This window comes from Anser anser (genome assembly GCF_964211835.1).
Source record: "Anser anser genome assembly, chromosome: 12".
NCBI classification, from domain to species: domain Eukaryota; kingdom Metazoa; phylum Chordata; class Aves; order Anseriformes; family Anatidae; genus Anser; species Anser anser.
The window spans coordinates 7901941-7926387 of record NC_139733.1 but is presented as its reverse complement, the minus strand read 5'-3'; the positions used below and the strand labels follow the sequence as shown (position 1 = coordinate 7926387).

Genomic DNA, 24447 nt, shown 5'->3' with positions numbered 1-24447 from the left:
AGGGCGCGGGGAGGGGGGGGCGGTGCCGCGCGCGCGGCCAGGTGGGGCGGGGCCGGGAGGGGGCGCGGCGGGCGCGGGCGGCGGGCGCCGATTGGCCGCGGCGCGCTCGTGCCGCCGGTTGCCAGGCGCCGCCGGGCCCCGCCCCCAGGTACGTGCCCGCGCGGGGTCGCGCTCGCGCCGCGCCGCCCGCTCGGTGCGTCGGGGCCGCTGGCGGCGGGGAGCGGCCTCCGGGAGCGGCCTCGGGGCCCGGCCGCGCACGGTGAGCGGCGGAGGGGGCACGCGGGGGGCGGGGGGGGGAGAACGGCGCGGCGGGGCCTCGCCTCGCCTCGCCTCGCCTCGCCGCCGCCCGGCGGCACCTGCCGCGCCGCACTGCCCTTGGCCTACCGGGCGGGCCCGGCCCGGCAGCGGCGGCAGGGCCCCGGCGCCTCGGGGAGCGGGCGGCGGAACGGCCCCGCCAAGGCCTCGGTCTGGGCCTGGGCGCGCCCCCCCCCCGCACCGTGGGCGGCAGGGCCGGGCCGGGGGTTTCCCGGTAGCGGGCGCCCAGCGGCCCCGGCTGTGCGGGGAGCGGCCTGGCCCGGGCTCGGAGCCCCGCGGGGGGCTCGGCGGGGCTGCGGGGCTGACCTTGGGCCGGCGCCGGCACCGGGGCGGCCGCGGCGGAGCCCCCGCCTCCGAGGGGGACCCGACCCCCGGGCGGCCTCCCCGCGCGGCTCCCGGCCGCCCCCCGAGCAACAGGCGGCGGGGCCCGGCTCAGCCCCGGGACAGCGAGACCTGCCGGGGGCCGCGGCCCCCCCCGGGCTGGGAGCGGGAGGCGGGGGCCGTGGGGGGCTCGGTCCTGGGGCCTCGGGCTTGAGGAGATGGCTCCGACGTCCCCCGCCCGTCTGAACCGAGGCTAAAAATTCTCCTTGTGGGTAAAAAGAGCGGTCACGTCTCTTCTCCCGGCCCCTCCCGGCAGGGGCTTCCTCCCGCCGCCGTGGGAGTGCCGCTCGTCCCGGGCTCCTTGTCCAGCCTCCCGCGGCATGCCGTCCCGTAACGGCTTCGGCTCCCAGACCCCGTTCTGCCCCTGGAGGCCTCGCTCCAGGAGTTTCTAACTCAGTGCAGGTTTCTGCGTCTCTGCTGCTATTCCAGGCGTCCTAAGCCCCTTAATTCGCTCTTCCCAGCGCCTGTCATTGTGCTCTTCTGTCCTAAATATAGGGTAGTATGCCAACGGGAGAAGCTCGAGAGCGAGCCGAAGCGCTGGGAACGCCGCTGGTCGCTCAGAGAGGCGGTCAGCAAAGCGTCGCCGCTCCCAGGTCGCGCTGGCTGTCCTCGTGCTGCAGGAATTCCTGCGTCTTTCTTCGGGACCTGGCACAAATTCTTGAACAACGAGGTGCTGGTGTGCAGGGTGCGTGCTAGCTTAGCAGCGCCCCTTCCTTTACACCAAGTAAATCCTGCATAATTTTAGGCCTGGAGAATTGGAAGAAGCCGCTGGGCTGGTACCAGTCAGCGTGTTTGGTGTCTTGCTGTGTTCCCGTAGGCTCCGTACGGAATTTGTTAACCATGAGCACTTCTCTGCTTTTAGACGTGCCTGAAGCTTGCTGCTAGGTCAAGCACTGTTTGCAGCAGGCGGAGCAGCGCTGCTAATCCGCTCCCCTCTCCTGTCTCTTACTGCCCGGTGTGCTGGGCTCGGCTGCCACAGGAGACGGAGCTGGACCCTTGGCAGGTACGGCGAGACCCCCAAGCGCTTGCGCTGTGAAATGCGCGGCTGGAGTTGGCTCAAACCTGGCCGTAACTTATCTTCCACGGGCGGCTGCTTTAGAGGAATCCTCGCGTGTCTCCAGCCTTCGGAGTTAGGCCCTGGCAGCGAGGGAGGATGTCGGGGGGAGCGCTGCGCCCTGCTCCGCGTGCACGGGGAAGCTGACGGTCGCAGCTGTGAGGAGAGGGGCTTCGGTGCTTTGCGCTGACCCCCAGGTCCCCCGGCAGGAGCAACGTGGCACAGCAGCAGGAGTGTTGCCTCGCTGCCTTTTCCGTGCTCCGGGGAGAAATAAGGTGGGGTTGTCCTGGAGGGGGGCCGCTGTGCTGTGCCAGCCCAGGAGGAGCTGTGGCCGGCTCCTTTCGGCAGTGACTGCAAGTTTCATTGCAGGGGTGATTTTGGGTGGCTTGTGCCTTCCCTCCTGTGAGCTGAGGAATAATACGGAGGAATTAATTCCGGTAATGGTTAATTTGAACAAGGAAAATGCAAACTCAAAGTTCTCCTTGGGCAAGCAGCGGTTGTGTAAATAAATGTCTCTGGCATTCTTTGTGGTGCTCGTAGGCTGTCTGCCGATTACTTCTGGTCTCTTGCTGGATCGGTGGGGAGGGAGGCTGCTGCTCCTTGAGCTCAGAGTACTTCAGCAGCGATTTGGGCAAAATACAGATAAACACAGTTGGATTGACCTAGCATATCTGAGGTCTTGGTATGCTGAAAATGTTTGTTCTTAGGATGTTTGTGCCGTCTGGAGAGCTGTGTACCTTAAACCCGATTCGCTGAGGACTGTGACCATGTTTAAGCTGTGAAAAAACAAAAGATCAACCCAAAGAACCGGTGCTTTTAGGTCTAGTTCTGCGAGATCAAGTAAGTTTGGCCAAACTACTGAGGTGCTGCTGGAAGGGAAGATAACACATTAACCTGCTGGAGTAATTTAGATAGGTGCGTTTCCTCTTCTAGCGCATGTTTCTGTCTGCGTATCTTCCTGCATTTACCAGCTGGCTTAAAACTGTCCATAGTTCAGCTTTGCTGGATTGAAGTTCAGCTTGCCAGCGGGGATGGCGTTGTATATATTTGGCATTACTGCCTTCTTTGTCACTGCCTCTCTCCCGAGCGTGCAGGCTGGCCTGCTGGCGCAGCGCCGTCCCGAGGAGCTGGTGCTCGCTGGCCCCGTGAGCGGGGTGCCCCGGGGGGTGTCCCCCCTCTGCCCCTTGCGCCCGGCGTGGGAGCTGTCAGGAGGAGGAGCAGCGCCAGGGCTTGGCGTGGCAAGGAAGCGGGGGCCTCCCTCTCCTGGTGCTGAGCGGCCCCGCTGGGCTTCCCGCGTGCTGGGGCCGCAGCCCGAGTTCAAGCTTTTCACCTGGCGGCGGCTCCTGCCGGAGGTTCTGGGCGCAGGTGAGATCGTGCACCCTGTTTTTCCCCCATGCTCTGTCCTGCTCAAGGTCGCTGCAGCCCAGCAGCGCGGGTTTCCAGAGGCTAGCTCAGTGCACGCTAGGAAATGCCCCGGTGTCTCTGCCACCGAGGGGCTCCTCCACGGCTGCGTGCCGCCCTGCGGCTCCCTCCGTGCACCTGTGGCTGCAGGGGGCTCGCCACGGAGCCCGGCCTCACCGCAGGTGGCTCGGGCTGGGCTGGCGGCACGCTCGCTGCTCCTGGAGAGGCGAGGTCCTCGTCCCGCACACGTGGTGGCAGTGAGCTGTTTGCCAGTCTTCTTGCTGAGCTGAGCTTTTCTTTTTTCTCCCCCTACTCCCAGTTACCTTTCTGGAAGTTAGTAGCCTGAGTCGCGGCGTGGAAGGAGCACAGCAGGCCTGGCCTGGAGGAGCAGGAGGGAGAGGCATGGCCCTGGTGCTGGCGGGCTTGGGAACGGCAGTAGGTCTTGTCCTAGTCCTGGAGGTGGACGGTGTTTAGTTTCACTTTGGGGTTTTCTTCAGGAAAATTGGCTCCTAACCTCGCCTGCCCTGTCAGTAGGTATTCAAACGAAGGTTTCTGGCGAGGATTTCTCCTTCCTAACTCCTGTCTCGTGCTGTGGTCTCGCTGCAGCGCTCAGCTGTGGCATTCGCTGTCTTGGTGACCCTGAATAAGGTTATGGTCTGTATTTTCTAACCTGCTTTCTGAGAAGGGTGCTGTTCATGGAGGGCTATACGGGCAGCTACAGAAACATTTCGTATCCGGGCTCCTCAGAGCTTTCTAGCAAATTGCTTGAGAAGCCTCTTCACCAGCGCTCAGCTTTGCAAATGCTCCTCGGCAAGGACCTGACGGGCGGCATTCCTCCCCTGCCTCCCCACGGCTGCCGAGCGATTACAGGAGAGGTTTCAGCTTACCCTCGCACAGCTATAGGTCGCGCTGGCGTTGAGCACGTATAGGCGATGAATTCACGCTGGTTCTTTCGGGCACGTTCCTTTTTTTTTTTTTTTTTTACGGGCTAGATTGTACATTGAGACTTGAGGAAGCTTAATCTTCTGTGACGCGTGTCCCTTAAGGGTGGGAGTTAGCGTTGGGTAGTTCTGATGAGAGTTTCCAGTAGCAGACACTGGTCACTTGCTGTCAGTCCCAAGGGCTAGGGGTTGATTTGGGATGAGTTGGGTGAGGCTCGGCAATGGTGTGAGCCAGCGGTTTTCCACTTGAGCACTGAATGGCGGCGGGTGATGTGACAGCCTCGTGCCGCAGTCACAGCTTCGGGCGGTGGCAGGGGGACCACCTGCGCTCTGGGTCCCTTGCTGGGAGGGATGGCTCGCTTCCTGTCACCGTTTTTTCCGTTTTCCTCATGCCAGGTCAGCCCCAAATGGGCTCCTTCAGACCCGTGGGGAAACGTACGCCTTTCCAGAGCTCCCGTCCTCCTCCAGAGAATTTCCTTGCGCCAATGGCGTCTTTGGGGCTTTTCAGTTACAGGGGAGGAGAGCTGGGTCTGGTAGGCAAAAGCAGTCCCTGTCCCTGCTGGTCAGTTATTCAGAAGTCCGGGGTGCTGTTCAGACACCTCCTTAATCAAAAGGGAGGTATTTGCTGAGTCTTTTCAGCATGGCTTCTGTGCACCTCTCATAAACTTACGCTGTAAAACTATCCTCCGGCTGAGAGTTTCCTCTGCAGGAAGGAAAAGTTCCTTCAGACCTTCTCGAAGTATTGCAGAAATTGAAATAACAGTGTAGAAACGTAACGTGGTGTCTTTTTTAGCTGTGCTGTGGCTCTTGGGATTCCTCCAGGAAGCTGGCTCCCAGGTGCGGGGCAGGGAGGCATCGTGAGCCAGAAGGCAGAAAAATACCAGGACTTCAGCATCCTTCCCTTCTCCCGCACGCTGCGCAGCCGTGCCTGCTCCATGACATGCTGAAGGGTGTAATTCCAGCAACGCTGGTAACGACTGAATGTAACAGGCTCGGCTAGTCACTGATTTCATTAGTTCTCCCATTTAGTTCATTTCAGCCCCTGCCCCGTAGTGCCTGTGAGCAGGGCACGTCAGTGGTCCCGGGAGCTGTGGAGTGTGGCCACAACGCAGATCTGTCCTTCGCCTGTGGAATAAAGCATCAGGAACAGGGTAGCAGACGCTGTAGATCTGCGTGGAGGTCAGATCAGGGGTTCTCCAGGCTTGGCACTAATTTGTTTGTTGGGGGCAGTGATACAGAAGTTGCCAGAAGTGGCTTGGACCAACGATCTCTTGTAATCTAACGCAAAGCACTGCATGTTTGCACACTGTGAACTCCATTCCTCCAGAATGAGGACCTGCTTGGCCAAAATTCGGAACTTCGTACGCAGTGGGGGGGAATTTAACGCTTCTGATGGTCTCCGTGAAGCCCAGGCTTTGTGTTCGCCCCTGTGCCAGCAGCCTTGTGCTGGCTGCTCCTTCAGCAAACACTTTATCGCGTCTATGAATAAAATCCTGTTTGAATATCAGTTAGAGTTCGGACTGGAGAGAAATAAGGAGTTTGATCTTGCGGGAGTAACAATTGCTGAATAACAAATCCCCTTCAGAAAAGTCCAGAGGAAGCCAAAGCAACGTGTTGTAACGGTGCTGCGTGTGGAACCCCACGAACCCTTGTTAGTAAACTGCTTGTAAGAAAAGCATAAGAATAGGACTTCAGAGCCCTACGAAAACTTGGTAATCAAAGCTAACACGAAGAAGGGATTCAGCTGTTACTGGCAAAGACGTAAGCTTGTGTATTGTGGTCTTAAAGCGTTGGAGAAGGCAGCGGCGGTGCTGCGCGTTGTACTGGTGATAAGCTGGGATAAAAGTTCTGTGTGATTCTGTCTGCTTAACGTGGCCGAGTGAAGTACTCGTGATTGTCACGGCTAGTCGAGGCGTGAGAAGGTTTGCTTAAAAGCCTGGATCAGGGGTGGTCGGGTTCCTGGTGTCGAGAAGCAGCATCACAGGCCCGTGGTATGGTTCAGTAACCACCTGCCTCTCCAACCAGTGTCCCGCTGCCGGTACCGTAGTACAGCACACCCCTAAGTGCTGGAAACTGGAATCCTAACCCTCCTCTTCCTTCTCCCTGCTGTGCTCTGCAGAGCACGGCGTGCGAGCTGAACGTGCCCGCAGGGTGCTGGTCGCGGGGTCGGGCGCACGCGGTGGGACCCGGCGGCGTCGGAGCCAGGACGTGGCCTGCCCACACGGCTGGGACAGGCCTTGCTCGGCGGCTGTCCGTCTGTGGGCTGGAGGCTTCCCCAGGGAGAGCGGCTGCGGTGCTGTCCTGCCGTCACAGGAAGAAGCTGTTTCCTGCAGACCGGCGTGCTGGCGCTGTGCGCTTCGCCCTGGCGTGACCGAGCTCGACATCCTCCAGCCCTGCTCTCTTCCCTGCGTCCTGACTCCTAAAGCCTCCCCTGGCGGTGCGTGGATGTGCAGCGAGCCGAGTCCCGAGCGTAGGTAAGCCTTTTTGCACCTTTTGCGGATTCCTTGTAGTCTGTTGAAAACCACGGACGATAGGGTGCTTCAGGGGACCACTTGGTGCGGCTTCTCCCCTGCTTGGTAAAGAAAAGCAGGACGGAGCAGGCAGTGAGATTTTGGGCTTGATTTTCCTGAGGCTGAGGTAAGCTCAAGATGCTGCAAGCAGGGACAGCTCTGCCCTCTCCCCTTTATGTCTCGGCTGTTGGTACCGGTGTGCTTTGTGGTGAATTGGTGAGCTTAGCTCCTGCCGGAGAAGCAGCCTGCCACCGGCGTGACGGAGCTCACGGGGGGGCAAGGGTAAGTGCAGGGTTCCTCCTTGTGAGTGCCTTTCGGACCCGTACAGCGCGTGGCGTGCTTGCTCCAGCCGAGAGCCTGGGAAGAGCGCTTTGTGTGCTCCAGTCCTGTCTTCTGGTTGTGTATAGGGATTCAGGTTGGCTTAGTCGAAGCCCCTACGTCAGTGTTCTGGGGTGGAATTGTACTTAAGTAGCTGCTTAAGATGATGGTGACTCTGCCACGTGGGACTGACACCTCGCGCTGTCGGTTTGGGACCGAAGCTCTAGGTTAATGCTGAATGGAAGAGGATGCGCGGAGCTTGGAGCCGCTTGGGCGCGTGGCAAGGTGGCCGGGTCCCAGCGAGTGGAAGCCACCCTTGGTATCAGCGGAAGGCTCAGCTCTGCAGCCCGACCGATCCACCAGTGGACTCCTGCTGGTGTCCCAGCATTTCGGTGCGTGCTCCCCTTCAAAGCAAAGCCACGTGTGAGCGGAGGTTTATGAGCACGCTGGTCCCAGCTTCACGTTGACAGAGTGCAGGAGCTGCCCAGTTCCCCGCTGGGAGGGGAGGAGGAGGTTTGGTGGCTGCTGCAGAAGTCATTGCTTCGGGAAGCTTGAAGGTGTTCATCTCCCTAAAGAGATGGTCACGAGGATCAGCTAGAATAACTGGTGGCCCCTGTCCTGCCTGGGCCCTGTGATGGCAGCCAGCTGAGCTGTCTGCAGTCCTTGTGAGCAGGACAGCTGCTTGCCTTTACCTTGTCTCGCCTCCATGGGAAGGAATGCCCTGTGTCAGCAGAGCCAAAGGTCCCCGTGTCTTCCCGTGGGCTTTGTGGGGAGGAGAAGGCATCTGAACTCCCCTGGGTGCATCTGGCCGGCTGGAGGTGGCGCAGAGGCAGGTCGGTGGCATGGTCAGCAGGCTGCACGCACGTCACTTCAGCTCCTAGCTGGGGCTGGTCCCCTGGCGTGCTGCTCCTTCCGTGTGCTGGCGGCAGGCTCTAGAGCAGTCCCTTGCGTAGAAAAGTCACGTGCAAAAAGCATCTCGTGTATTTTTTTAGATGTCTTTCAAAGTAGCTTGGTGGCTGAGCAGAGACCTGTGGCAGGTCGTTTGCCTGCGTGCCCAGGGGAGCTCGGGCAGCCGGTTGGGGTGGGATGGATCCTGCCGGGGACTCATGCCCGCTGTGGATGGCTCCGTGCTGCTGGGACACGGCTGCCCATGGGAGACGACTGCAGGAAATAAATGGGAGGTGTCCAGCTGAAACCAGCTTTTATTTCTTTTTCCCTTTGTCTGTTGGAGTTGGGTGGGTTTTCCTTGGCAGCAGTGTGCGGTAACCTTGCACGGCACGATTTTTACAGGGCCCGAACTCGGCACCGCAGGTGTAAGGGGTCCTGCCCTCTGCTCGTGCTGCTGCGAGGGAACACCCCAGGGCTTGCAGAGCTGGGGCCAGGTGGAAACCGGGCTCTTGGTGTGCTCCTCCGATAGGTACCATTGCCCTGGTCCCATTCTCTGGGCAGCTTTAGCTTGCGTGCTAGCACAAAGTAGGGGAGAGGGTTGGAGTGGGGTGGAAATCCTTCTTCTGGAGGTGACACCAGCTTCAAGCGGCCATAAAGCTGCCTGTAGTGCTGGTGCTGGGTCTTCAAGCATGTCCGCCCTGCCTGGAAGAGTTGGGGGGAAGGAACAGCGAACTCTTTCCTACCAAGCCTTCAGTTTCCAGGCGTCTGTGAGGAGCCCTGCCACCAGAGGAGACCCACAGAGCTGCTGGAGCGTCGTGCTGGGCCCTGGTTGCACGAGCTGCCAAAATCTTTGCGGGCCATTGAATAGGAGGAAAAGTGGGCTGGAGCAGGAAGGAAGCGGGATGCATCGTGCCCCGTTGCGCCAGAGGCGAGAGCACCGCTGCGCCGTGTGCGTGGGGTGGTGGGCTTCCCGTGGAGGTGGTAGCTGCCGGCCTGGGTTGCGTGGGTGGGGGGAGGCGGTTCACCCATCGCAGTACCTGGTGCTTTTCTCGGGGGGCGGGCTGCTAAGCCACTTGCCGCTGGATCAGGAGACATTTTTTTTTTCTGGGATCTGCGCCCTGTTAAGTGAAAAAGAACAAGAAGTGATGGCAGGTGAGGAGCAGGGGACAGAAGAGGAGTCCACTTTAAGAGTAGCAGCGTTTATCATAGAATTGCAGAGTGGTTTGGGTTGGAAGGGACCTTAAAGCCCATCTAACTCCAACCCCCTGCCATGGGCAGGGACCCCCCCACCAGCCCAGGCTGCCCCCAGCCCCATCCAGCCTGGCCTTGGGCACTGCCGCGGATGGGGCAGCCACAGCTCCTCTGGGCAGCCTGGGACAGGGCCTCACCACCCTCTGAGCGAAGAACTTCCTCCTCCTTATGTAGCAGGTAGCACAAAATATTAACATGAGTAAGAAGCTGTGGTTTATACCGTGAAGCGTCTGGCTGAGGTGACTGCAGTGAGTGTGTGCAGGCAGGTGGGACGGGAGAGCTGGTGAGCGGCAGGCAGCTCTCCTTGTTCTCTGAGCTGTTTCCGGCCATGAAGTATGAAGGTCTGTGAAAGCCAGAGGAGGAGGAAGCCAGGCAAATTAAAACCTGGGAAAAGTGCGCTTTTTTTGTCTCGATTATTTGCTAAGGTGCTTCACAGTTGGAAGAGGTAGGTGGGGAGAGGCTGTGGCCGTGCCATCCCTTGAAGTCTTTGGCTGCAGACAGCGTGCTTTCTGCAAGATTTGCCTTAATCGAGCAGGTGAAACGCTGAGGACCGCTGTAACTGACCTTGCTAAGTGCTGGATTTGAATGTGATGTGGCCGCGTTTAAGAATGTAAACTGAAGTAAGCGTTGAGCTTTTCATATGACCAGCTACACTGAATGTCTGTTTAGCTAGCAAATCTGTTTTTCTTGTCCCTGTCACTTAAAATGAGCACGGCTGTTCTAAGAAATCTTTGGAGATGCCGCCGTGTCTCACCCAAAGCCCTAAATTGCTGCTGCATTTATGTTGCCGCCGTTTGAGCCTGCGTTTCAGGAGCGGAGCTGGGAATTCGGTGGTGCTGGGAGCCGGATGCACGGGCAGCAGCGGGGCCGCTGACCCTGCTGCGGTGCTCAGAGCCACCCCCGGGGGATTTCCCACGGGGGACACGTTCAGCACCCTGTCGTGGATTCTCCTGCGGTCCTTTTTCAGCCCCACGTCAGTTAAGCTCGTGGGTCTGGCTGTTCCCTCATTGGGAAAAGGAGGTGACAACCAAAGCCACCTTCGTGGTGGCTTCCCCGCGGCGTGGCCCTGGGTCACTCCTCTCCCAAGGGCTGGGCAGTGCGGGTGCCAAAGGGTGCGTTTAGGCCCTGGAAAAAAAGTGAATTTAGCAGAGGTTGGTAGGAAGCAATGCTGCTTTGGGAGAGCCAGAGCTGCCGTGGTCCCTTTTGGAGCACAGTTCGTTGCGCTCGCGCTGCTTTCCAGAGCCCGTCACGACTGCAGCACAGCTCAGCGCTAGATTTGGTAGCTAATGCTCTTTGGAGTACGTGTCATTTAAAAAGTATTCAGCCAAGAAAGAGCACAAGATGTAATTCCAATGAGTTTTTTTTAGAAGGATGGGAGTTTCTATTAAAGGGAATCGGCGCCGTGTGGCTTCCAGCCCTGTGCACAAGAGGAGCTTCGCAGGTGCTGTCCGCTCGCCACCTTTCTGAATTCCTGCAAAAATGGCACAGAGCTCAAATTGAAACATTCCCTCCTCATCCGCTGACATTTACAGTTAAGGTATTTTTCTGGTTAACCTGCGGAGCTTTTGCATGCAAGGCAGAGGTCCTGGGAAGGGATGAGAAACGAGCTATTTTTACTCTATCACAAACAGGGCTCAGCGTGTTTATTTTAGCCTCTGGAGCCACTCAGGCCAGTGCATTGCTTTTTTATAGTCTCCTACTGTTACTCTCTGATCAGAAAACAAACTTAAACTCTGGAAATCCCAGGAAAATGGGATGACCTGGTGCTCTCGGCCCCCGAGGCTGACAGGGAGGATTTAGGTTGGTCCCGCTCTTGGTCCCGGTCCCTGCTCCCTGGCGCTGGTGAGGACAGTCCCTCCAACTGCAGGCGTGCCTCACGCGCTGCTCTTCAAGCTTTAAGCTCCTGAGCCCGGCTCGGTGCTGGAAGCTATTAAAAGCACGGTGTGCTCACGCCGTGGTGGCACGTACAGCTGGCAGTTGTGGATGGTGGTCCCTTCGCCGTGCCGGGGTGCTCGTCTGTCCCGGCCTGCCGTCCCACGGCACGCTGCCCCGACACGCAGCGGGTGGCAGCTCCCGCGGGGAGCAACCTTTCCACTGCCCTGACCCTTCCTTGCTCTCCCCGGGCTCCCAGATAACAGCACCTTACCGCTGCTTGCTCTTCGTTTTCGGCTCTGCTGCCTCCGTACCCAAAGCTGGCGTTGCTGTGCCCCTGGGGCAGTCCCGTTGCAGTGCCACGTTGCAGCTCCGGTCGCTCCCTACAGGTGCCCTCGCTGGTCCCCTGCCCTGGCCGCTGGGTGCCCTGCAGCGAAGACAGCTCACCCCACATTGGCTTTGCCTCCTCGTGCTTGCGGTGCTGCCGAAACAAGCTGATGTGCCTTGGTCTCTGAGCGTGGCTCCTGGTGTAGATGACAGTTGGCGGGGCATATTGAACGTATTTGACCGTGGGCATGCCCTCTGCATCCCCTCGGCAGACTCCTGGAGGTGAATTCAGTACCTTGGGGGTGTTTTCTCCCTTTTCGGGAGCAAGCAGGGGAGAGCAGGAGTTCTTGTGGTGAGGACTGCTCTTTCAGCTTGGTTCGTTTCTGTTCAGTTGGCTTGAATGTGGCTTTCAAAAGCAGGTAAAGGACTGGGCTCGGAGTGTCTGGTCCGGCCTCCGAAGAAAGCACATGCTTGGCCAGAGACGTGTCTGCTGCGTGTGTTTTGGATTAAGCGAGCCTGGACTTATTTGCAAATATTAATATTTGTGTGCTGTAAAGCATCTGTGGGCGTCCACGCTCTGAAGGTTAAGCTGTGTTTTGTTGGTGTCCTGAAGGGGATGAGAGCTCACAGGACAGAGTCTGGACGCAAAGGGGTGGCCTTTTGAGCTGCTCCCCAGTGCTCGCAGCACCCTGGGTTCTCCCGTGGGACAGGGGGCTTGGGGTTCACATGGACACGGTGCACCAGGTGTGCAGCTCTACGCCTGCCTTTATGCAAGCCCGTGGCAGTGGCTTGCTGGAGGGGCAGGGAAGCAAGTTTCCCCTCCCAGCTCCCTATCTGCAGGCAGGGCACCCAGGTCAGGATGCAGGGCAGTGCATTTTTCCTGCTGTACACAGCTTCGCCATGTCTTTGGAGGAGAAGAGACGTCAGAGGAAGTTTGTCATGTCTGCGGTGCGGTACTTGTGCTGCTGGTTGTGTGTTCTCCGGCTTCATCAACGGGAGGAATACCTAGTTCTGAAGAGGGTTACTCTGCATGCAGGTACTGGGGTATTTGCTTTTGCTTACCAGCCTGTAAAAGGAAAAAGATGAGTTGAAAATAAAAACGTGTTGTTGCTTTGTGAAGGAGGATGTGTTAATCCACAGAACTCAGGCTTGATGTATCAGTGGAGTCCTAATGTTACAACACATAATAGATGTTTTTAGACAAGCACCTGGGGGAAAAAAAAAAGAGGTGAGCCTATGTAATAGCCTAAGTAACACAGCACAGCTTTAAAAATCAGGAGCAAATTTGGCAGGGGCAGTCCACAGGTCTAAAACGTGAAGCATTGCAATGCAGTTGCCTAATATAATAAATTTTGAAACAAAGTGACTTAAAATACTTATTTATAGAAAATATACCCAGGGACTGAAATGCAACTGTAGTAATGCTTAAAATATCCCTGGAAGAGCTGTGCTGCTGGACAGGGTGAATTTCCCAAACTCTATTTTTGACTCTTCCAAAATTTTTCCATAGGTTTTTCAGAAAGCTTTTTCCCTGCAGTATTTCCCAGGTTTGCTGCGTTGACCTCAGCCCGCTTTCCCCATGCTCCTTTCCTGGTTTCCTCCCAAACTGGGAACCTGTCAAGTGCATTTTTATCAACAGGAAAAGGAAGCCCGAAAGGCTGGGGGAAAGTTTCCATAACCGCCTTACCGCTTGCAGTTTCCAGACCTGGAGGGAGCTGAAATCGGTGTGTGTGTTACTCCGGCAGAATAAACAGCCTCGCGAAGACGTGGGTGAATAGAGCTGGGGATGACTTTCTGAGGCCATCGTGTATTTTACTTTCCGGGACAAAGGCTACTTAGACATCTGGATTGCACGGGGGATTTTAGGGGAAAAACAAATTATTAGTTTGCTGTGAATGGAGAATGACTTTGACTGCTTTGAGTATGCCTTCCCCAGCTTGCTACAGCGCCGGCTGAATCCGTATTCTGGTGCTTTGGAAGGAAAAACGGCGCCTTCAGAGGCTGCCTTCTGCGTCCCGGGGCTGTGAGGCTGAGCAGCCCTTTCCCGACCTTCTGGTGCATTGAGAAAACAAGCTCATTTTATGGACAGTTAATTTACAGAAAGTTCCTGTTTAAATTTCCTCCAAGGGCCATAAACCTGGAGGACAGCTGCCCCCGTTAGGCAGCTCGTCGTATGCTGCTCACCTGGCCTAGCTTCCACCCCTCCACAGAGGCTGACTGTGGCTCTTCTGTGGGAGCAAACCTGGTAAATGTGAGGAACCGTGGCCAGAGAGCGCCTGGGGACTGCTTGGGAGAGGGGGGGCTGGCTGGGGGCCGTCTGTTTGAGCCTGGGACGCCTCAGAGCTCATGTCGCCTTCCCTCTGGTGTCTGAAGGCCCCGCCACAAAAACAAGGCGGTGCCGGGCTGGTCCGCCTTCAGCAGGGGCATGCGCTGCAGTCTTCGTGATCCTAACAGCTAATTCTGATCAAGTTTGATGGGGAGGTCGGATTTCGGACACCTAGGAGAGCTGTGAGATGCTCGGTTGGTTTGCTGTGCCGTTTGGAGCTGCTTTTCCTCCCCTGGGAACAAGCAGGCTCCCGTCCCCCTCTGTGTCGCGGCTTGGCAGCCGAGGTACCCTCAGCCACCGGGCTGGTGCAGGGAAGGAGAAACTTCCAGCCTGTGTCCGGGGCTGAAAACCAGAACGGGACTCCTGCCCCTTCCATCCCCGGGATGCCTGTGAGGTGATTCCTTGGCCTGGCCGCGGCCCCGCAGCCGCCCCCACCCGCCGGCTGTCCCTGCCCGTCAGTGCTCTGCCTCGGGCCGCGCCGCGAAGCCTTCGCCCTTTCCACCGGGCTGGCACGGCCTCACGCTCAGCACCCCTTTGTGCCGGGCAGTGCTTGGCCAGGACGGAAAATGACTTTGGGGTGAGTGGCTGGAGGGGGGAGAGACTTCCCTGGCCCCCCCTGCTTCGTCTGGCGGCACTTGGCAGCAGCAGGAGTGACCTGAGGGGAGCGCCCGGCTCCCCTGCCTGCACCGCCAGCTGGCCGCGGGGACCTGCGGGGGCTCTCTGAGCCAACCCTTCAGCAGGTTTTCCCATCTGATACAAGAAAAACTCTTTGGCACGCTCAGGGCCCGCAATCTCTTGGTTTTGTTGAAGCCGGGGCCTGTTTCTCTTCCTTTAAATCTCCTCTGCAGCAGTTGATAAGCAGCAGGTCCCTCCTCAGAGAGAAAATGCTGCAGAAAGAAATGCCAGGAATGCGAACAGCAGGTGGGGACTGGCAGATGTACTTATCAATCACAACGGACTGACAGAGCGGCTCATTCCTCTAAAGAGCTACTGTTTGCCTCCAGCCGGGGCCATACCAACCCCTCCAGCCTTTGCTGGGGGCAGCTGTGGGGTTTTTGCTGGGGCACGGTGTGCTCTGCGCTGTCCCAGCCCAGCGGGACTCCCTGCCGGGGCTGGGACCCCCGGGAGCACGCGGCGAGGTGGCAGCAGCACGCCTCGTAGATAACGTGCCCCGTCCTGGGGACGGGCCGCGTGGGATCGTGCTGCCACGTCACCGAAGTAGAAGGCTGGCTCGAGGAGTTAATTGAATTTGCTGCACTGTTGCTCTTCAAAACGCGGCTTCATCCCTCTGAGGAGCCTGGAGTTGTTTCTGTGGACAAAAAAAAGAACAACCTATTTTGAGGCGGTGATGCTTCCAGGGGGTTACCTGTGTTGGCAAGTGAGAAGATCGCTGCAGCTCCAGGCTGCAAGACTGCACTGGTAGAGAGGGCAGCACCTCCCGGGGTGCTCCGAAGGGATTCGGGCACAGCGTGAGTACTTTCTGAACTTGTTTCCCTGCAGTTGCTGCTCCTGCTTTCTGAGCACCCCGCGCTTGATATGGAGATGTCTTTCAGCAGCAGGACAGCCTGATTTACATGAAATAACAGGCTGAATGGTGAAAAGCCTTTATCTGTTGATCTCTAAGCTGCTTTGCCCTGCGTGCTGGCAGTGTGTGTTACAAGCAGAACAAACCTGCTGTCACAAATGACATTATGGATGTTTTTCCCATCCTCTAAGCTTTCATTCTGGCTGACGTGCTTGTGTCAGAATGCGTGTTATCTGAGCGCTTCGGATCCCCTCCGCTTCTGTGCCTTGATTCTTGGAAAACCCAGAATAAGCCACAGACTGGGAGGCGATGGGATTAGACCTCTCCTTATGTGACTCCCTGTGTGTTTTGCTGGGCTACTTCAGCCTGCATGGATAATGCTGTTGCATCCATCTCCAGTCTCAGTGATTTGGTATCCTTGAAAGCTGATGGTTCTGTGGGATTCATAGGAATGCTGCTGATTTAGATCGCTGATATGTTTAAAAAATGAAGGCACATCTGCCCTGAGTGGCCTTATCAGTTCTTCTTCAGATTGTTTCTTTTTTTTGTGAAAGAGCAGTGTAAGGAAGAAATAGCTTTCCCACATAAAAGCAGGGAGAATAAGGGGGAGGTCAGTACTGTGGCACAGAATAAAGACCTTGGAAACGTAACTTTTTAAGAGCAAAATGTCATCTTCAAACTCTGTTCAGATAGCAGCACCTTGCCTAAGCAGGGTGTGTGTTTGGGAGGTCCTATTCAGTTTTTAAAGCACTTCAGCTCCTGGAGCAAAGGCAGCAATTTGGGCAGCGCTGCCGTTTGCACCGCTACCTCAGCGGGACTGCTGGGCAGGCTCACAGCTGGATGCGGGTCAGACGGTGAGAAAGGTTCCCCGGGAGCTGCTCCCAGGAGGGACTGCCAGGGGAAGGCTTTGGGAAGGGGCACGGCGCGGAGGCAGTGACTGGGGAGTATGCACCCAGGCTGCTCGAAAGTCCCTTTGCAACTGGGAATCTGCTGTGACTTGGCCTGAGCTCCTTATCTCAGGAATTCCCCAAATTATATTTGTTTGATCTGGAATCGATCTAAAACTCTGGGCGTTGCTGCAAAGGCTCTGGGCTATGCTTTTGCAAGGGGCAGCTTGCTTTAGCAGCTGCAGTAGCTTTTCCTCAACAGGAAAGCAGCAAGTGGTGCTGGTCAAACCACCTGCTGCAGAGGTAGCCTGGCGCTTGAGTTGCATTTAACTCTTGAACTTAATTGCTAGCACTGGAATTTCCCATGCTGTGTGTCTGCCCCAGGCTTGTTTTCAGGTTTTCAACACCAACAGCTCAGCCATTTCCAGGAATTAAAGGGAGAAGTGCCTTAAGCCGTGAGTGTTTGAGAAAACAAGGCAACCTTAACTGCTGGCATTGAGCGTGCTTGTGCCCCCGGCTCTGCAGTGGGGCTGCCCTTCTGTTGCAAGGGATGAGGCTATCCCAGCAAAAACCGCCCCTATCTTATCAAGATGCAGGCATCTGAATGCCTCCCAGCACTCTCTGGACTTTAAGATACTATCCACTGGGCGATGGCCGAGGTGGGGACCAGGAGCAGGGTCCTGTCTCCTGCAGTGTCGGCGTGCTTATGGTGAGGAACTTCTGCCTCCAACAGAGAGAGGAGAGGAAGCTGGAAACGGCAGAGCACTGTGGTGCTTGCTGTGACCAGCCCCAAGGCAGCCTTAACTCAGGTATTCTGATTTCCAATTCATTATTTGCACCCTCGATGTGTTAAGGACTGTTTGCGTTACCTGCAGCAACATCATGCATCGCTGCAAGGATTGGGGAGAGGGTGGTTCAGGCTCAGCCTACAGTAATGAGCAAACTTCTTGGTTGTCATGAGGTTTTGAGGCAGTGAGGGGCAGTCTGTCTTCCGCTGCTGCCCCGCTGTGGGAGGCTCTGCTGCTATCTGTCACAAACCTTTTCCTCTTTTGTGTGTGCGCGCAGGGCTCTTCGGTAATGTGGTTTTGCTTGCTCTGCACTTTGCTGCAATAGGGTGGTGGAGGCCTTTGGAGGGCAAGTGAGCTTGAGTTATATACGAGAAGTCCCAAAACTGCATCTTTCTTAGTCTTTATAGCACACCTCTCTCTGCAGCTGCTTACTAACTGCTGTAGCATTTTCCTGCTCTGTTGTGTGCCTCTCTTTGGGGAGCACCAGGTAGGTGAGCGGGGGGTCCGGCCTGTCCGGCAGAAAGGGGCTGCGGAGCTGGGAGAACGTGCTTGGGGAGGCTGGGGAATGAGCTGCCGTGTTGGAAACCACCTCCTGCCTTACCCAAAACCCTCACGCTGTCGGTCAGGGGGTCCTGTCCAGGCCGGTGGCGGCTGCGGTGCAGGCAGAGCACAGTGGTCCCCTGACCTGGTCAGGGGCAGGAGTGCATGGGGACCACAGCTCGTAAACTGGGTCACTTTCTCTGCTTTTAAAATGTGGACTAAGCTGCTAAAAACACATTTTTCTGTATTAAACCCAGAAAAAGCTCAAGTACCAGTCCTGATTTCCTCTTTGGAGGTGGGCTTTTGGGAAGCTGGAGGCTCATTCTGGCTGCCCTATTAAAAAAAAAAAAAAATAATAAGAAACTTAATTTTGGTTATTTTGCTGAGTCTACTCCTTCCAGGTGAAGAAATAGAAATTGTGGCCAGGCTTTGCAACCAGTCACGCTGAATGACTGGGAAGTCGGAACTTCCACGTGGCACGGCGTGGTCCTGCAGGACTGACCAGATCTCCTGGGACCTTACAGGTCTTCCCTAAACCCTCAGTCTTTTTGCGACAGCAAGCAAGGAAATGCTATATAACCATTGAAGTGAGATAACATAAGCAAAGAGAAGCTTTGGTGCAGGTAATTGAGTACCTAATTGCTGTGTTTGCCACCTGGGGATTGGAATTGCTCTCTGCTCTGGAAGCTGAATGGGCCACACTGTGATAAGCAGTTTAATTGTTTCCCCGCATCTGCTGCAGCATTATAAAATGCAGGCAAGCTGCACGCACCTTCAGAGCTTAACAGCCTCTCAGCAACTCCAAGGCTGCGTTTTTTCCTGTGGTGCTTGAGCATCTCTCTTCATGCCGCCCTTATGTTCTCTAAACTGTTTATGTTTACCTATGCCGTGTGATAGCAATGAGACATCGAGTTTTTCTAGAAAGTTTTTCAGCTTTGCGTAGTTGTAAGCCGTAGGAACGGCGATGTGTGAGCAGTGAGGAGGAGGGTGCACGGTGTGCGGTGTGCTGCGGACAGGATGCCCTCTTAAGCTAATTACTGGGATTTGGGCATCATTTTCGTAATGAAGATCAGGTGAGCGCTGGGCAGAATTAAACTGAGATAGACTCGGGGCGGGGGATGCGTGTGCGTTCAGAAGAAAAGGCACAGGGAGGTTAAGGAGAAACGCATTTGCTGTTAGGTGCTCTCAGGGGCGCTGTGGGGTCCCTCAGCCTGGGGAAGGGCTCTGCTCAGAGGGCTGGAGGCAGGGCACAGAGGCACTGCCTTTGCAAAGGATTGAGAGTCTCAGTGTGCCTGACGTGGCTGAGGAGCGCAGGCATGGAGGGCACAGGGGTTTTGGGGTATCTAAAGCTCATATGGTGAGCCAGAAAAGACAGTGCTTGGCTTGCAGAGGCACGAGCTGGTGAAAACACAGGTGAGTGCAGGTTTAATTCTCGTTTCCTCAGAATGGCATCCAACTCTGTTTTCCCAGGGCAAACATTGGTGCTTTAATGACTTTGCCCCCATTCCTGGGATTCCTGCAGCCTGAGCAGGTGAGTTACCCTGTGGTTCACTTGGATGCTTTACGCTGGGAAAGAAGGCAGCACACGATCTGTCCGGTTGTCTCATTCCATTTTTTTTCTCTCCACATCTTAAATCCATGTTTTAATCTGCTCGAGTCAGGACGAGGACACAGCCGTTGCCCTCTTCCCATCCTCGTGCCGACCTGAGCCCGTGCTGGGGTCCCGTGCAGCCAGCTGGCATGTCACACGGGGAGCTGCCGTCCTTGGGGGTCCGAACAGAAGCTGCAGTTGCAACTCAAGATAAGACAAATGCAATTTGAAATACAGCACAGTTCGTTTCTTCTCAAAAACGTGCAAGTCTCATTTCCCACCCATACCAGATAGATCTGGGCTGCAGGGAGAGACAACGGGATTTTCTGCAGTGGCAAAACCTGGCAGCCTGGTGTCAGGTGCAGAGCTAACGGGTTAACTGCTGCGGATCTCCTGCTCCGTGAGGACTCTGGCTCCGTATGGGAGAAAAAACATTCGCTTTCCTTTTCTTGTTCTTGCTGCTGCTGTCTCTGCCTCCGCTTTTTCCTGCAAGCGCTCTGCCTTCACCTTGGGTCCCTGGTTTAAACGACTTGTCTGGGGCTGAGCACGTCGGCGTGCTCCTGCTTTGTCAGGTATCCGTCGGGCTCTCGCTGCCAGCAGGAGAACTCGGGGCTCTCCAGAACAGCACGCTAAGCATGTGTGCTGCCAAATGAAAGCTTGGACTTGATTTAAGCTGAAATTTGTCAGAAATAGATTTAAAACCACGCTTTCCTCTGGCAAGCAGGTTTTTTCAGCCCTTTGGCCTTTCTGGCCCGTGAGGTCTGGGCGCTGGCAGCAGCAGGATGTGTGGATGGGGCAGGTTGTTTAAAAAGACACCTAAATGCCACCAGTACTTCTTACAGGTGGGTTGGGTGAACGGTCCGGCCTTGAAATAATTTAACTTGGTTCTTGACTTCCCAATACCAGAGCAGGGTGTGGAGGGCAGCCGGAGCTCTCTCTGCTGGCGGGCCTCCCCCAGTCCTGGGCAGCTGAAGCCATGGGAGCCACAGCGAAAGCAGCCAAGGGGTATTTTTTAATTGTGTAGTGCAGGTAAACAAATAAGAAAATAGAGCAGAAAGTGGAATTAATGCTGCATGAACGTGATGCAGACTTAGTGTCTCCTTTTCTTTAAGGTGCTAATCTCTGCTTTTTTCCATTTAAATCACTCTTCTTGCACCGGTGCAGCTGAGAAACGGCTGGACCTGCTAAGCCGGGTCCTGTGAGCCCGTGCCTTCGCCAGTCTGCGGCTTTCGGACCTGCTGGCATGGACTGGAGGTTTCTGTGAAGAGCAGGGAGTTCTACCGAAGCGCTCAAACCCTTCACCCTCTGCTCTCTAGCAAGGGGAGAAGGTACCTATATAAAACGTGCACCTGCACGAAGAGATTCAGTTGGATGTCTTTTGGCAACCCGTGAATTTCTGCGGGTGCAGGGATGTGTGCTGCCCAGCTGGAAGCCGCAGACCTTCGGGGGTTAATTCCTCCTGCAGCAGCTGTCTCTGCCTCTGTGGCCTGGGAGCAGCGCTGCTTCGTTCTGCAGCTTTTCCATTTTATGCTTGATGGTGAAGTTGGCTCGTACCGCGTTCTGCTGAGAAGCGTTTAGAACAGTTTTCGTGAGAAACATCGAAAGTTGCAAGTCCGTGGCTGATGCCCTGGCTGCTCTGCATAAATCACTCGCTGGTAAATATATTTAAATGAAGAGCTGTGGCAGTCTTACTAGCTGAGTAATAAATCAGGGCCAAGCAACTCCATAAAGTTACATCTCAATGCCTTGGCTTGAGGTTGTAGGGTGGGGTGCTGAAACTGATGGAACAGTGCGATGTTTCTAAACAAAATGTGCTAGCCCTTAGTTACACTGCCACAGAGGATATAAATGATGCTGCAGATGTAATTGAAGTGCTGAAAACTGTCTTTCTGCTGGCGTGGCTTGCCGTGCTCCATGTGTCCAGCTAATATCAGCTGCTCCTGCTTTACGTCCCTCCGGTAGCAGCAGCAGGTTTTGTGCCTGGCGGTCAGGCTCCTGGTGTGGAGGGGACTTGAGCCTTGCCTTCCAGCCCTCGCCTGGTGCTGTGACCTCAGCCTGTGTGAGATTACCTTGCTTAAAAAACACTCCCAAGGACCCTCTTGAAATATTTCATTATCTGGGGAATTCTGTGGAATACCCAGAAGTTGATGATAAACCCTTGGAATGTGGCCGCCTGTCCATGAGGCCATTCAGCAAAACGATGTTTTGATGAATATGGAACCTCAGCGAGGTTTTCTCTTCTCAGACGGGGTCTCGGTGCCTGCAGACCAGGGGGTTTTGTTCCTCATGCTAGAATATGCAGGCGTGCTCCTTTGCCCGTGCAAACTGCCTGCTCCCAGGTGCTCCCGTGTGCTTCGGTGCCTGCTTCGACACCGTTAGCAAAGCTAATGCTTGCCTGGTGGCTGCTGTGCCGACGTGTCCTGGGGAAGCCTGACTGCACTTCTTGGTGCACAGGGCTGTTCTGGTGATGTACGATAATAATAATAATTAAAACTCACTCTGCTGTGTCACTGCATGGCCGAAATGTGCGCAAGGGTCCTGGCAGCCAGCCTGCTGCAAGCCCCCAGACCCGGCTCCGGGGTGCCACCAGGGCTGAAGCCTCAGGAGGGTTTCCTTTTACCTGATTGGGAAGTATGATGAGGTTTCCCAAGGAAGATTTTGCAGGACTGCCCTGCCCATCTCCCTCACCCCACTAACAGCTTCTGCTTGCTAATTTGACAGAAGGGACTCTTTACTTTCTTGTCTAAAAGAGCACAGGTGGCCAGGCTGGTGGGCGAGCGTCCTTGGCTAGAAGGATGCACCTAAGCTGACCTCTCATCCTCGCTGTGTCTCTCCCCGTGTGTAACGTGGTCAGAGGGCCGAGCCAGGAGAAGCTGCAGTGAGATTTCTTGCCTCGCTGGACAAGAGAGTTTATCCCTCGGGGTCTTTCTCTTTTCCACGTAGACTCTTTAGTACTTAATAAGAGAAAATGTCCAGTGGAAGCTTCAGCTCTGATTAGGATATTCATCGCTTCTCTTCCGTGTTGATTCTCTGAAGCCTCATAAGGGGGGTTGCTCAGCCTTTAATTCAATTAAGAAATCAGGCAAGAGATGCAAATCTTTTTAGCCTCATTTCTTTTGGCGCTCATAACTCCATCTGAAGGGAACATCTCTTGCAGAGCAGCTTAGGAAGGAAGGATTTTTCTGGGTTTCAGCTGAGATTTTCAAGTGCTGTTGGGCGCTCAGGAAGGGTTTTGTCCCTTTTGGAGCATGGGGTGGAAGGAAAGACGGTGAGTTGGTGTAAGCTGACTTCACAAAGAGCACCCTAGATAAAAATCTGTGCCCCTCATAGCTGGTAACCTCTATTAAAGGTCGTTAGCTGGTGTGAATTAGATCCAAAACAACTGGTGGATGGTGAAGGACACCAAGAGACAGGACACACTGGTGACTGTCACACCAGCTGCTCTCGTGCGTTTCCTTTGGTGTTAGCTGGGAAAAAATCTGCCCGGTGGGAAATGCACTCCCATAATGTAATGCCTTGAAGTCCTTGCGTTTAGGAAGCATCCTTCGGTTGTGTGCTTTCTGTCTGGCTCCAGGCACCTCAGGTGTGCTTCCCGACCGGAGCTTCCAGAGCATCCTCTAAACACTTCCTCAGACAGCCCTTTAAACTCAGTTTAGTTTGCCAGAAATGGTTTGTGCCTTTCACGGGTGGGGATGGCTGCGGGACAGTCTCAGGAAGGAAAAGGCAGCCTGGGCTCGTTTTATTACACTTGAGGACTTGTGTTTTGGTTACAAAACCCAAATCAGTTTTAAAACAAAAGAAAAATCAGCTTTCACGTGTAAGCTAGTTGGAGGCCCATATAAGCCAGTTCTAGAGAGCCCTGAATTACACTTGGATGAAAATAATCTCCTATGGCGTGGTCCAACCCCACCTCCTCCCGGCAATCAGCGCCCCTCAAATCCCGGCGCGGTGCCACGGGGACCGGGCTGCTGCCCTGAGCGGTGGCTCTGGCACCGGCCAAATGAAAATCGCTCTGGTTTCGCAGAGCACTGCTTTCATCTCATCTCCTCTGGCTGCTTCCCCAGCCCGGGTTCTGCCTCGCGCCCCTGCGGGACGGTTTCTGCTAAAATGCCCCCCTGTAGCGCCGCTGCCTTGTTTCAGTCACCTTGCTGAATTTGCTTGAAGTTATGGAGCTTTCCTTACAGAAGAGAAATCTGGAGTGAAAATACTTTTGTCTTGCTGTCTTGAGTTCTTTTTTTTTTTTTTTTTTACCAAATCTTGGAGACTGATAAAGCATTCATATGCATGTATGTATACATGCCTGTCGTGCTTGTCTTCAAAATATGCATTTTCATAGCTTTTGTACATAAAGAGCTCTTAACCCCAAACTTCTTTTTTTAACTTTTGTGGTTTAGTTTCCTGTGGGTTTCGGTACTAGCTTTCACTTACATTCCCTTAAACATATTATACTAGGATTTTTATGCTCTCTAGCTCTATTTCCAGGCCAAATCAGGAGGTACTTGTACACTTTTGAGGGGCTGGCTGCACAGCGGAAACTTGAGTAAAGTCAAAGACGGGTTAAACTGAATGCCCTTAAGAAACACGGCCCTTTGCTCTGCCCTGTTACAGCTGTATATTTAGCCTATGTGCCCTTTCCAATTACAGCAGGAGAAGATACCCAGAGAGGAATGCAAGTCGTCCTCGCCCCGAGTGCTGTCCTGGCATCTGTCACGAAGTGCTTCTTGAGCCAGCAGCGGTGCCTTGGTAACTCTTCCCTCCATAAAGCTGTCCCCTCCATAAAGCTGTCCTCTCCCTCCCTTTTTCCTAACCCACATGGAATTTAGCATTCATCATGGTCACAGCTTCCCAAGCTGCTGGCGAGGGAACAGTGCGCGCCGTCAAGCCTGGTTTGGGTCTGGCCCCTTGCTCCCAGCCCCCTGCACCTCTGCGCCCTGCTTTGCTCTCCCCTGGTTCCCTCCCGGGCAATGCTGTTGTTTCTCGTGCGGGATCCATCCTGTACCTCTGGTGATCCCGGTGCCTTTCTTCTGAGGTCGGGAGGGAGCTTAATGTGGAGGCAGCGCAGTGGAGCTGTCCTCAGGTGGTATTCGGAGCTCCCTCCTTCTACTTGTTGCTGGATGTTTTTATCCTAATTTGTCTGTGCGCTGCCAGCAGCCAGGAAAATGGCACTTCTGACTGCAGCGTTCCTAATTACAGGGAAAAAATGATCTCTGAGGCCTCCGAAATATTTGGGCAGATAATATCTGAGCTTCCTTTTAACTGAACGCACTTGAAGATACGATCTGAGTTGTCTGTCTGGGAATAACGAAGTGGGAGGAAGGCAGGGACTGGGGCTGCTCAAGCTCCCAGCAGAGTAAGAAGTCTCGCCCAGCTGAAATCTGCCGCTGCTGGTCACTGGTGCGGGTCCGGTGCAGCGGCGGGTGGTGTGGGCGCTCCCTGGCTTCGAGGCGCCGCTTAAACACACGGCAGGCAGCACGCGTGGGCTGTCAGGGGCCCCGCGAGCAGGGCTTAAAGGCTGCGAGGTGTCCACGGGAT

At 55.4% G+C, this 24447-nt stretch overlaps 1 protein-coding gene across 8 annotated transcripts in view; it reads left to right on the top strand.

Annotated features, from left to right (window-relative positions):
• Window positions 1-122: 122 nt before the first annotated feature.
• The window catches only part of DAG1 (dystroglycan 1), a 43677-nt gene continuing 19352 nt past the window's right edge, over window positions 123-24447 (top strand). The window contains exons 1-3 of one of the 8 annotated variants that reach the window (XM_083796034.1): window positions 158-259; window positions 17726-17947; window positions 18795-18855. The gene's annotated coding sequence lies outside the window, so the exon portion shown is untranslated. Of the gene's footprint in view, window positions 260-1677; window positions 1700-4705; window positions 6567-12165; window positions 12295-13989; window positions 15054-16329; window positions 16806-17725; window positions 17948-18794; window positions 18856-23587; window positions 23659-24447 lie in introns of those variants that run through there. The other 7 variants (XM_083796031.1, XM_083796033.1, XM_083796032.1 and 4 more) reach the window with 7 other exon arrangements.